Source organism: Coturnix japonica, chromosome 6 (genome assembly GCF_001577835.2).
Source record: "Coturnix japonica isolate 7356 chromosome 6, Coturnix japonica 2.1, whole genome shotgun sequence".
In the NCBI taxonomy this organism is placed as follows: domain Eukaryota; kingdom Metazoa; phylum Chordata; class Aves; order Galliformes; family Phasianidae; genus Coturnix; species Coturnix japonica.
In genome coordinates, this window is record NC_029521.1 from 7,287,580 (window position 1) to 7,299,924 (window position 12,345).

At 48.8% G+C, this 12,345-nt stretch overlaps 1 protein-coding gene across 4 annotated transcripts in view; it reads right to left on the reverse strand.

Annotated features, from left to right (window-relative positions):
* The window catches only part of JMJD1C (jumonji domain containing 1C), a 141,131-nt gene that overhangs the window by 57,312 nt on the left and 71,474 nt on the right, over positions 1–12,345 (reverse strand). The window contains exon 1 of one of the 4 annotated variants that reach the window (XM_015866213.2): positions 370–501. The exons of the other annotated variants lie outside the window; for them this stretch is intronic. The gene's annotated coding sequence lies outside the window, so the exon portion shown is untranslated. Of the gene's footprint in view, positions 1–369; positions 502–12,345 lie in introns of those variants that run through there. 4 annotated transcript variants of the gene reach the window in all.

Sequence of the window (12,345 nt, forward strand, 5' to 3'; positions counted from 1 at the left end):
GGCTGCGGCGCGGCCGTTACGGGACGGTCCCCGCGGTCCCGGAGCGACGTGGCCGTTGTGCGGCCGGGGCCGCCACGAGGCCGATCCCGTCCCGCAGCGCCGCGAGCCGGGCCCCCGCCGGAGCCGTTCCCGACGACGCGCCCCAATCGTTGGCGCCCGGCCCGGCCGACGGCCCCGGAAGGCGGCTCCAACACCCGGCTCCAACGCCCGGCTCCGCGCCGCGTGGCCGTGCCCGCCGCACAAAGCCCGGCCCGGCCGCCCCCCGCGAACAAAGGAGCGCGGGGCCCCGCGGAAGGAAGAGAGGGAGAGAGGGAGGAGAGCAGGGTCCCCGCCGCCCCGCACCGCGCCGCCCCGCCCGCACACACGCACCTGGCTCCGCGCCCCGCGGCGCGCCCGGCCCGGCCCGCGGGACCTCCGCACCCGTGGCCGCCTTTGAACAGCGAGCAAAATGGAGAGCGCCGCGCCGCTTCCGGGTCGGGCCGGGCCGGGCGGCCGCGGCGGAGGCGGGTCGGCGGGAGGGGAGAGCCGGGAGGAGGAGGAGGAAGGAGGAGGAGGAGGAAGGAGGAGGAGGAAGGAGGCCGCCGCCTTTGTGGGCTTAGCGCGCAGCTGGCGCCGCCGCGGAGGCCCCGGCGCGTCCCCGGCGCTGTTGCATGGCGCTGCGCCGCTCTGGGACGGCGCGGGGCGGAGCCGGGCCGGGGGGCGGCGCGAGGCGGCCACGTCCCGCGGGGCGGAGCGCGGACACGTGGGGGCGGCGGGGTAACCCCGCAGAACGGGAACGGCGGGGCACGGGGCAGCGCCCGGTGCGGGACATGGGCGGCACGGCCGGAACGAGGCCACGGGGCTCGGCTCCAGAACGCGGCACCGAGAGAAACAGCGGAATCACGGGGGAGGCGGGGAGACGGGCGTCGTTTCCTCCGAGCCCTTTAAACGAGCGCAACTGCGTGCCGCTTAGTTCACGGAAAACACACCAAACGCGCGCCTTGCCAAGCGAGTATGAGAATAACGGGAAATGGATCCGAGGATCTCCGTGTGCTCATCCCGAGCCCTTCCAGTGATGGCAGCCCGGGCTCTGACGCAGCAGCAAACCGTGTGTACTGTGCTGCAGTGCCCCCAGGGCTGCTGTTGGCACCACGGCCTGTCCCGGAATGTTCGCAGCGGCACCGCATCGCGGGCACTGCAGGGTTAGAGCTCACACGCTGCCTGGGGGACGGGCCGGCGACACGTATAAATAGACTGTGAATAGGTAACAAGGAATATTAACACATTAATACCAGGGCGGTGGAACCCATTCAGTACCACGGCAGGAACAGGCCAGAAGAACCCAGGGGAAGTAGCTCTGGGAGGAGCAATGACCCACCCAGCAGCTGCCCCAGCTGGGGCTGCTTTAGGGAAATGCCTTCGGACGGCACAGACGCCACGGAGCTGCCGCCGGTGTGACTGCCTGTGCTAATTGTGTCACGGCAACATGACGCTGGGCTCATGTCCTTACTGCTGACCACATAGAGCAATATGCACAGCCATATCATTGCATGCACCCGCCGACTGGCCACGTAAAAGCACTAATGCTGACTTTTAAGCAACAATTTTAAACATCCTGAAGCCCATGGAAAATAATTTCACCGTGACAGTTGCATTTGCCCAGCAGCACACCTGGGCACAGCTCAGTTAATAGGCACAGGACAGTAGCACGGCTCCCACTGCCGCCCGCAGAACAGAGCGCCTTTGTTCCGGGCACTGCCAGCCCCCACCAACAGGCAGCGCGCAGCCCTGCACTCAGCAAACACGCCGTGACCTTCAATTACTGCCCTGGCTGGCTGCCACAGGATGCATGTACTGCTGCTCACACCGCCTGCCCTACTTTGCAGATAATCGCTACCACTACAGATAATCGTTAGGATCGATGGAGTGGGGTGAATAGAGTGAATACACTCCTTGGGCTCACAGCAGCAGCAGGGGCTGCGTGTGTTCAGGGGCTACACAAAGTGATATACCACTTTGGTTTGTTTTCCGATTGTTCGGAGGTGGAAAGCACACGGCTTGTATTAGCACAAAGCAATGTCTTTTTTCCCCTTCCCCCCTCTGCTCCCAGCAGCCCATAATGCTGCCCAGCTCTGCTCTCACACGCGGCTGTGGGGCCAGCCCGGCCTCTAGCTGCCTGCTGGCTGCTCACCAGCACCGGCCAGGTTGGCTTCCTGCATGGCCAGCAGCACATCATGGCTGGGGACACAGCAAGGGGACACCGACACGTGCACAGGGCTGGGGTTCTGCTGAACCCCACTTTGGGTACCCAAAGGGATTAATCCCCCAAACACATGGAACCCAGGGAGCACGTGCATATGACGCTGCCGGCTAGGAAAGAACACGTGAATAAATATTTAACCTTTAAAACAAACAAATCAAAGGGATTTAAATCCATCTCCGTAACTGAAATTAGCCTTTTTTCTACTCATCTCCTTCCTGTGCATGCCCCACATTTCCTGAGCGAGGCAGATGGTTTCCTAGGGACAATCCTGCAGAAATAGCGCAGCATGCGAGCGGAGCTGCACGGCTGCTCTGCTGACGTCGCTGCGCACACCAGCTGAGTGCAAATGGTGCGTTTCAGTGCAGGAGCCAAAGTCCAAAGGAGAATTCGTGTGCACGAAACAGCCACTACTGCTAGGGCTGCAATCACGTAATAGAGTCACTGCGGTGCCAGTCCTTGTGCAACCTTGCCTCCTCCTGGGTGATGTGCAGACACTGCCTGGAGACAGCCATGCACGGAAGAACTTCAGCAGGCCATCTTCAGCAATTGCTCAGGACTGGGAAGCAGAAGATGAAGGTGGGCATGGAGAAACACGAGCAGCACCACCATCAGCACACCAAGACATCTGCGCTAACCAATTCTGCAGTCATTTCAAACCGATCTGATTTCAAACACGGTTTCTACCTTTGCAGCATTTTCAGTCAGCTTCTAAAATCTCTCGTGCCCTTCCACCAGCAGCCATCATGGAATGCTCTCAGCGCTGCGTGCACCAACATGACTATGCAATTTTCCCCCACTGCTTCATCTGACACCAGCACTGTAATTGCAGCTCTGGCAATGAGCTCTGTTAGCAAACTTTCCCTACTTCTGTGGTTGAACTGGTGTCCCTGTTACAAACAGTCTCAGTAAAAGAAAGGCCAGAAGCATGGCATTAAAAAACAATCACTGAAGGCAACAGTACTGCACAGCCTTTCTTATTTCACAAAAAAAGCAGGGCTTAGATAATCAACAAGCTTCAGAAACTGTGTATTTTCATGTTCACAAATAATTTCAGACAGTTGTTTTCATTTCTCCCACTCCAAACCCCAATCCTGTGCACAAGGATTGCTTTTCCAGGTCCAAGCTACCTAAATCGCACTTTACAACTGTTCTCTGTGGTTTCATTTCTTCCCAGCCCATTTACACCTTCCACGGTTCACTTTCCATTAGCAGCCTGTCAGCTGCACTTTCTCTGCCTCTCCTCTGCATTATGCCATTCACAGACATCAGCCCTTACACTGGAAACACAGAGCCGTGCTCAAAGGCCAGATTTATAACTCACGTACAAAGACAAAATACTGAGCAATCTCTCACATATCCCTCTGTGCATTGCCAGCTCATGCCTGCTGCTGCTCTAGCAGTCTCCACTTCCCTCTACGCCCTCTCTGTCAGCTGAGCACCACTGCCGTGACCTCTGCCACTCACCGAGTCCAATCACATCAGTGTCATCTTTAAGCGTGACCTTCCCACTCCCGGTGCTGGGTCTGGATTACATGAAACCCTTGCAACACAAACACTGAAACACAAGTTTTTCTGCTCCTTCCATAGTTAAGAGTACCAGCCCACACTTATTTGCATTCTGATTACTCAAGGCTTAATTTAATGCATACGTGCCCAGCTCAGATCCACTCATAGAGCCGTCTCAGACACCTCCAGCCCACAGCCCACTATTGGCCCTGCTGCTCTCAGCATCACATCACGCTGCATTTTCAGAAACAATGTCTCCTGATCTGACTATTGCTCATTTATCAATTTTAGGAGCACCTTGCTGGCAGCGCTCACAAAACTGATGCATTAACATCTTTCACTTTTCTCTCTCAACAGCTTCCCTGCTGTAATGACCTCTAATCCCCTGACAACGCCTTGGCCACTACTGTAGGGAAGCCTTATCTTACTCTCTCATAAGGAATACCTGCCTGTGTACATTCACATGTCTTCTGATTTTGACATGCTCTCAGATTTTACGTCCTCGGAGAAAAGGATCTTTCTCATCCCACATTCGTTCTACAGCTGACTGCACAATGAAATCCTGGTCTTTCACATGGGTTTCCCAGTGCCATGGTAACATGCCACAACAGTAATTAACCTTGGGACTTGATTCTGCTTTCCACAAAGCAAGCACAACACTTGCAGGATCATAATGTTCTTACCCACACTCCTTCTGCAATATTCATCAAACCCTTTCTAACTTGGGTGCCATCCATGTTTTTCAGTATTCACGCTCCTTCAGCCTCCTTGCTTCCCTCACAACAGTGCCAAGCTCCTCCAGTTCATTTCTTGGCTTTATTCTCTTCTTCCATCCCTACTGCCAACATTCACAACATTCTTGCATCCTTTTCCCCTTGAACTTACTGGATCCATTTATCCGCCCTCCTTCCAGCCTCACCTTCAGCATAACAACCCAACCTAGAACACCAGGTTTGGGATTCTAGCATCCACTGCATTGCTGCTCTTTGATTCAGCATCCGGCAGCACGTCTCCTACATCCCACTAACTGCAGCCCATCGGGCTCCACCTTTTGCCCTCCCACTGCTTCCTGCCTCCACTCATGCTTCATTCCACGTGCTTCTTAGGAGCACAACTCCCTTCCCAAGAGCCACCAGTACCTACAGTCATAGGCATCCTTTCTGTTCTTCCTCGCTGGAAGTCAACTACCTGCCTCATCTTTTTCCACCTCACCCCCTATACCTTTAACTTCAATCTTCAGAGCAGGAAGCAGAGCTTCCTAATTCTGCTGTCTTTTTTTCAGTTCCCCTGCCCTACAACTCTTCCCTCTGTCTAAGCCATACTCTCCACCTGCTGCATCTGAGTCTTCTCTCTTAAGCAGGCTGCATTTCATGTTACAATTTTTGGTTTTGCTCTTCTCCCATGGAGCTCTTGGTGTATCCTCACCATGCAGACCCAGAGCTGCCCCGCAGTGCAGCACACAGCCTGCTGGCTCCATCTGAAGGTGCTCCAGGGCAGGGTATAGGTCAGAGGGGCCTTGCTCCCAGCACTGCTTCCTGTTACTGCAGAGCTAAGAACCTGCACTGACATTTTCCATTTCCACAGCCCTACAGCAGTATCCAAGCAACTCCTGTAGCAGCAAATGCTCCCCATGTGCCTGCCACCACACCCAGGACACACAACGTGCTCCTGACATCATGCTTAAGGGTCACCTCAGCCATCTGTAATGACTCAGTCAACCAAAAAAAGCTCTGCAGGGAGTGAGATTGTCTTCTAAAACAGCTGGGAGGAAGAAGAAGGTGCCTTAAACAAGAGTTCGTGTTTGGAAGTATCTCAGACAACAAAAGCCTCAAAAGCCTGTGAAACATGAAGAGCAAGAATCTTTCATAAAGCTCAAGAACAGAGAGCAGGGTTTCAGAACACGTCCCACAGAAGCTAGAAAAGGAAAATATCCACTTATGTGAATGAATGCATTGAAGAGAAACCAAGATTCATTTTCTGAGAAGTCCAAGACTCCTCAATAAGACCATCCCTCCAGTTTTTGTCTTTGCTCCCTTTTGCTGACAGCAGTGTATTTCACTGTTTGTTAGGAAGCATAACAGCTGCAAAATAAATGCACTTCCAAATATAATAAATTTACAATACATTCAGAAAAGGCTTTTTTTTCCACAAGCACTGGTGTGAGGTGACAAGTCTTTCTTCCTTCCCTACACCCACTGTCTGCAAACAGCCAGAGGTTACACTTGCCAGCTCTGCACTCCCTATCTGGCGACCTGGGGATCTCCTTAATGGGGACCAGCCCAGCAGGGCAGGAGGGATGGCGTTGTTCTGGACCCGGTGCCTCTGCACTCTTTTAGTTCCAGCTTGCTGGGGGTGAGGTCACGCTTGGCCATCTGTTTTGAAATACATCTTTTTTATATTCTAAACACATACACAGTAGGTATAACAGAACACCTTGACAGCAATATTTTCCTATTTTTAAACACTAGGATTTAAGTATTAGGCTACATTGATACAGTGTGTTTCAATTAACTTTGTACAATGTCCCACCTTAGCAAGACAACATCCTGGTCTATAATGCTCAAATAACACCACCATTCATCTCACCTTCATATGTCATGTAACCAAGGAGAGATACAATCTAGTTTCATGCCATAATCGGAAACATCTTTTAACCTTTCTGAGCAGTATTTTTTACTGCTATGTCCGTATTATAATTGTATTGTGACTGCGTCAGACTTCCTACACAGTTGTTAATATACACTGCTTTTTTCCTGACTCTGTCATATAAGAAACTTGGGAGAACTTCTCAAAGACAATTTATTCCTTGCAGGACAAACTATAGCCATAAACCACCATGACGTTGAGGTAAAAGTTTACACTTGATAATAAAAAGTGGAGTAGTAATAAAAGATGGAGTAGGCAGCGTTTCAGTCAGTGCACCCCTGCATCAGGACAACACCAAACTATGTTGAAACACCACCAGCATCACCTAGTTAAAAAAAAATCAGAACCTAACCTAGATATCACACAGCACTACCCCCCTCCCCCAGGCAGTGTTATTTTTAGGCTCTCACATCTGTCCTCCTACACGCTTGTCCAGCAGCAACCTCGGCGGGCACTTCTTTCCTTTCAGGAAAACACAGGACAGATGGTGTTGAAACTATCTCTCTCTCAGATAACAAGTTTTCAGTTTTTTATAAATTCACTCATCTCCAAACTGTGACAGCTGCGAGTTTAAAGATAAAACTGAAACGATCCAGATCTTGCTCATCTCCTTTCTCTGGGGCCTCTGAAAGGTCACAATGTGTCTCACTGAAGTTCCCCACTAAGCACGAAATGCATTCCTTTTCCAACCTCAAGCATACTGGTGGTTATTGGAAGGAAGCTCTAGAACACTGTTGTGTTTGGGTTTTGGTTTTGTGTTTTGTTTTGTTCAAATTTGTTTCTCAGGCCTGTGTTGCAAATTCAGGATCTTCGGGATCTGTTTGTGTACTGCATCAGACAGCACTCACCTCCGAGTTCTATTCATAGCACTCCTTACATTCCCTCATTCCTCCCATAACAGCATGCATGACGATGTCACCATCCCACACTAACTACTCCCACCTATCTCTCTTGTTAGAGAGTTCCACACCCTGGTTATCCTCACAGTCCTCCCATGTGTCCCATCGAGTCTGAGCTGATCCTTCTCCAGCACGGTCCACTAGAATTAGGTATGTTATTTTAAAACCAGACTCGTGGCTGTTAGTTGTACAGAAACACCAGACTCCTCTATTCCAGGAACACCTCCCGTGCATGCCAGAGCCCTGCCTGGGATCTTCTGAACGTCACACAGCAGGTTCACAGACCTCCTCTGCCCGACCAGAAGGGCCAGACCTGCTCTGTGCCAGTGCTTCCAGCGGATAAGCTCTCATCTACATTTGCCATCTGCTCCTAAATCCACGACTTTGTTTTATATAGTAACATTCTGTTCCACCTCTATTACTTCATTTCTCAAGGACATTCAATTTTAGCTGCATTAAAAAACCCCTCATCCTCCGTGTTAAGGACTCCTCCTATTTTGTACCATCTGCACACTGAATCAAATGTAATCAATTAGCCCAAACATTTCAGAGAAAATACTACGCACGTCATTCCCAAAATGTGTGAAGAACTACTGGCTCCCAGACTTACTTCACCACTACACAGCTCCACCTATTTCAACACTACATAGCTAATGTCTTATAAGCTAATTCCTATCTAATTTATGGTCACACTAATAATCCCCACCTTCCTCTGATTGCTCATCGCTTGACGTGTTGTGGAATGCATTACAGAAGTCACCATGAATGATATTGGTCGCATTTTCTTGCCTTGGCACAAAGCCGACCAGCCATTCGCTTCAAGTGGGTCCACCACGCAGCTTTTCAAGGTGCTGATGACAAGACCAGCCCATGATTAAGGGAAGTGAAGCAAACACAAAGCAGACACAATCAGTCTATTTGTAAACACTTAAAATAAGTCAAAGGGATGAGTACAAGCCAGTATGAATTCCAAAAGAATAAATTATGTCAAGCAAATATCCTTTTCAAACAGAAGAGCAGAGTTAAGAAGCAGATCTATATCTTGACTTTATTAAGGTTTTTGACACCACCTCCTGAGACGTTCATGTATGCAAACTAAAGAGATTAAATCCAAACGAATCCAATGTAATACAGACAGACATCAAGAAAAAAAAATAATTAGAAAACATCACTAGTTCACTGTCAAAATGCGTATCTAGAATGGAGTTCCCAAAGTCACCTACACTGGGCCTGCTCTTATTTGCTACTTTCATTAGTGACCCAGATGATAGAATACAGACTGCATTTATTAAATTGACAACCAACCAGCTTGGTAGGACTGCAAATTACATTGGAGGACAAAAAGACAAAGTGGAAACATGGTCTGAGGGGAAAAAAAGGAAAATGCAAAGCATCACACATAGGCAGGAGCAGTCAACTGCAGAAACACGGAGCAGCAAAGTAGTTGCATATGAAAAAGAAATGGTCACATTCAATTTTGCAACTGCTACAAGCTGGCAGAATCATGCTGCAGAAGCACACACAGTACTGGAATATGTGAATGCTAACACAGCCCGTGTTCTGCATCCATAAGGCCTCAGCTGGAGAACTACACAACGAGAAGAGTTCTGGACACTGCTCTTCAAAGACAGGTACGTGCTCCAAGGAGAGCAACACAACGAGCGGTGCTTTGGAGAACACTGCTGATGGAAGGGACTGGGGAGGGGAATCAGAGCAGGGTGTGTCTTCACACAGGAAAACAGGATGCTGCAAGGAGTAATAGCCTCTATAGCAGGCGTAATAAACTTTAACAGCCTTCATTTAGATTAGATGATCTCAAGGTCTTTTTCAGTCTTATGATTCCAAAGCATCTCTGCAGGGTCACTTGTGTTTCCCAAATAAAACAGCACTTATAAACACATCCCCAAATTAATGCTATGTTTAAGTCTGCTTTCATTAGGCCATCTCCCCTTGGCCCAGCTTCTCTCAGCAGCCACAGACTGGTAGTATTTATGGGGCTGCAGGGCAGAAGGAAGCACCTTGAATACCCTTCTCCCTGCCAGAAATACTAGAGCACTTCCATGTGCTTGGAGGTGCCAGCTTCTCCACCCTGCACTGCTGTGGCCTCACCTTAAGCACTGGGTGCAGGTTTGGGCACCACAATGTAAGAGGAGCAGAAAGCTGATAGAGAGCATCTAAAGGAGGTCTACAAAGATAGTGAAGGGTCTAGAGGGGAAGATGTATGAGGAGCAGCTGAGTCCCTGGGTGTACTCAGCACACAGCAGAGCGGGCTGAAGGGAGGCCTCACGGCAGCTGCAGCTCCCACAGGGAGCAGAGGGGCAGCACTAAGCTCTGTGGTGATAGTGACAGGAGCCGAGGGGACCGCATGACGCTGAGTCAGGGTAAGATCAGGTTGGATAATAGGAAAAAGTTCTTCATCAGACGGTGGTCTGGCACTGGAATAGGACCCCCAGGGCACTGGTTACAGCACTGAGCTGCAAGAGCTCAGGAAACATTCAGACACCGCTCTGAGAGAGGGTTCAGATTTTAAATGGTCCAGTGTGGGGGACTTGATGATCCCAGTGGGTCCCTTCCAACTCAGGATATTCTGTGGTTGTCTGATTCTCTCTGTATTAATCCCATCTTTGGACTCCCACCAACAGAGCACAATGAGATTTACTCGCTGGCTGGGAAAAGCACTGGTAGCTTGGCACCAAGGCACCAAGGCACCAAGGCCACAGGCTTGCCTTATTTATTTAGGAAATTAATTATTTTAAAAGAAAGGTATTGAATCACTAATCATCTCTTTGAAATAGCTGTATTGTATTTTACTCCATTTTCTTTAATCTCTCAAGTCTTGATCATTCTAACTTTCAAAAACGCCTTGCAAAGCTTTCCATATTTACACAGAGGGCAGACTGACAGTCTTTTAATTGCTTGCATAATTCTTTTCCCTTCCCCCTCCTCATGTATGCACCGCTTTCTCCAATCACTGGTACCACCCTGAAGGAAAGATTAGCTAAAATAGTTACAATCAGCACTAATTCTTTCCTAATTCTGAGATGGAAATTTCCCTGTCTCTGAGCATTTTAAGATCTTAAGTTATTCCTTCTGGTTGTAGTAATTAACACTCTCTTATTATACATCCTGCCTTTTCCTTCATAGCTATTATCATCCTCTCTTGAAATTCAGCCAAAAATGTAATGCTTTATATTTACTGTTTTGGATGCATGTTATCATTATTTTCTACCCTTCTTATCATACAAAAGCTTTTTAAATTTTGTTTTGTTTTCACCTAGTTTGCAAGATCAGACTTTGCTTTGAGAAGCAAAGCCATCCTCTCCTTCCTTCTTTGCTCATGGGCTTCCTGTATTAGCCTTACTGGACATCTTCGTTCTTTACGGTCTGCACACCAGTGAATCTCTGACTTCACAACCTTCAGTCCTTGGGCTACTTATGTTTACGGTCAGTTTTTACTTATCTGAATTTACTACTAAGAATTAAAACTTGAATTCCAAACCAACCTACCTTCGTCTATTTCTTCCTTGCACTTTAAACCAAGTCATCTCATGACTGCTCAGTGTGCAATGCTCAACTGTGCTTAATCTGACTGCCAGAGAACTGAATGGGAAGGCGCTGATGCCTTGAGCAGCCCCAGCCTCTCATGCTCCCTCCCTGCAGCCCAGTCCAGCACAGCTCACCCTGTCGCCTGACTGACTCATTTGCTCACAGTCACCTTGCTGATACAACCCTCATCTTGGCCACACGACTGCTGGGATCAGCTAGGCAGGGGCAGGAACAATGGAGCCAGCCCTTTCCGCAGCTGATTAAGCAAAAACTGAAACTGCCTCTTCAATCCAAAATGCTTTTCTAGTATATCATTGCTGCTTTTCAAAATGACGTCTGAAGCACTGGTGAGTTCCTGTTGGTTAGAATGACTAGTTTAACAAAGAAACTTGCCAGTGATCATATCCAGGAATATCCTGGCCCTACCATTCCTTCTCTAATCTCTACCTGGGAAAGTAAGCCACCTCATAACAAGCAGTATTTATCCAACAACACTACACAGATCTTTATCCCTATTCAAGTCTAACCCTGGAGCTACTAACAGATTCTTTGCTCCTTCTGTCATCTTTCTCCAAAAGTCATTTTAAGCCAAACAGATTTTGGTCTGTTCTCTTCACACCATGATATTTTTTCTAGTCTACTATATAATTACTACTGCACAACTTCTGCAGCATAAAGTCTAATTACTAATAGTATTCTACCATGCTTCTGCTACTTGGTATTTTATCCCCAATGCTGTGAGAAGCTCAAATTTCTCCATTTTGTTGCCCAGGGTCTCAATATGTGTACAAAACATCTCAGTTGTTTCTTAGTAACATCCTATTATCCAGTCTAAATCTTTCCCTAGCTGCACTGCCCGATTACAATTTTCCTTAACCTTGGAACTCTTTCCTTTCTCAATTAGTACCGGTCTTCCACCCGCTGGCACTTCTCCATATGCTGAGACAGAAATAAGTGTTTACCCAGCACCTCCCTGCTGAGAGCTGAAGTCTGAATGGAAGTTGTATAGGTTGGGAAAAGCTTTTTCCTTACAGCGAGGTTCCCATCCAGCGCACTAGCCTTCTTCTCTAAGGCAATTCTTCTGCATAGTTGGGGGCAGATCCTGCCTGTAAGAGTGATTTCCTCGGGGCTCTCCTCCCCTCCAGGGACTGTAATTCCACTTAAGAGCACCACAATATCTACTTTATGTCTTCCAATATGGTTTGCACATCTGCAACCCACCATGGCAGAAAATCTGCTGTCATTTATGCTATCTCAAACGCTAATGATGGAGTCTTCCCTTCCCACTCCCACTCAAATCCCTTCAGGACTTTTCTCAGCTTTCTCATTCTCCCTTATCTTCACATTCAGCAACTTCAAAAGTCCCTCCAAGTTGCCTGCAACTCCTCAGCCACATAAGCATTCTCTTAATTCTTGGATGCAGTTTAAGTGCCAGCACCGTCTCCAGCTGCATCTGGAGCTTCCCCCTGCTTCTTTTCTTCCTTTCACTGTTAAGCCCTAACAGTG